Below are 1,319 nucleotides of genomic sequence, written 5' to 3'. Positions count from 1 at the left end.
GAAATCATGCAAGCGTTGAGTTGTGGCGTTGTGAAAGTTAGGATCTAGTGCTAGCCTGGATACCCTGGTTATACGAGATATTTCCTTGGCATGCCGGCATAAACTTTGTCGCACACCACAAACAACAACTTCAGAGCAAACCAACATTCGCGAGTACGCGAGRAAGCGACCGAGTTACTCGAAAGGTTCGGTAAGAGGAACGAGGACACAAAGAAATCATGGTCTACAAAGGCCCGTTATGGTGCGTTGGTACACGTGGCTTATAGATTGCCCGCTGTCGTTTTTCCGTGGCAAAAGCGACAAYCTGTCAGAAGATCCTCTCACTAAGCACTGTGATAGAAGCTTAAACAAGTCCCAGAACGTGTCAAAAGGCTAGAAAATAAGCAGATATATAGAAGCTCAAATCGAATCATTTTGATTGTTGTTCAAGCCTAGCAGCCGAATTGATAACACATTTTACACTGTCATTCATGTTTAACCTGATCTCATACATCTCCTAGTCATATGAAGACAAGATGCCTCTCCAGGATCCATTGAGGCACGACTTCCAGTCACCATCCATGGCTGGCTTTCACAAGCATCAAATTGTTTCCCCCCGTCTGTCGGCCTTTTGTGAAATTCCAGCGGTAGAAAAATCGGACCAGGCAACGAGAATGTCTTTTCTCGTATCCTTGACAATCGATCACTCAGACAGAATACCGGGGCAAGGTCTAGCAGTCGACAAGCACAATTGTCGAAAGGCTGGAGACCGACCACTAGTAAGACAAACACCATCCCCTAATGGTGCTGTTGCACCGCTTTATCATGATAATCACGACCGAAAATCCTCGAGACCATTTCGCTGYCCAGTAAACGCCATCCTCGTCTTGTGCATTTCCCCAGAAGCACACCAGATCAAGGTGCAGATTGTTGATAGAGCTATCCAGGCTTTGAAAGGGGCTCTGCACGAAGGCGACAGCTTTGGCATCATCAGACCAAGTTGTGAAGGAAACTGGGAATACTCAGTGGCCAAGTTCGTCGAARGATCTTGGATCTGGGATTGTGTTTCATCCAGCACATTATTCCAAGGACCGAACCACCTTGCAAAGGAGSCTATGACTGGTATCAGCATAGCGATTGATGCACTGACGGAATGGCAATCTCCCGCCATATCATGCCCTACTCTGATGGTCGTCAGTGATGCATCAACAGTTGAGACTTCTGGAGTTCAGAGTATCATAGCCCGGGCAAATATCGCTGGTATTAGCATCTGTACGTTCGGCTTCGGCGTATCACACGATCCAGAAGCCCTTGTACAGCTCGCCTCTGGAACCAAGGCA

The sequence above is a fragment of the Fusarium mangiferae genome (genome assembly GCF_900044065.1).
Source record: "Fusarium mangiferae strain MRC7560 genome assembly, contig: FMAN_scaffold009, whole genome shotgun sequence".
Taxonomy (NCBI): Eukaryota; Fungi; Ascomycota; class Sordariomycetes; order Hypocreales; family Nectriaceae; genus Fusarium; species Fusarium mangiferae.
This window is presented reverse-complemented; position numbering follows the sequence as displayed.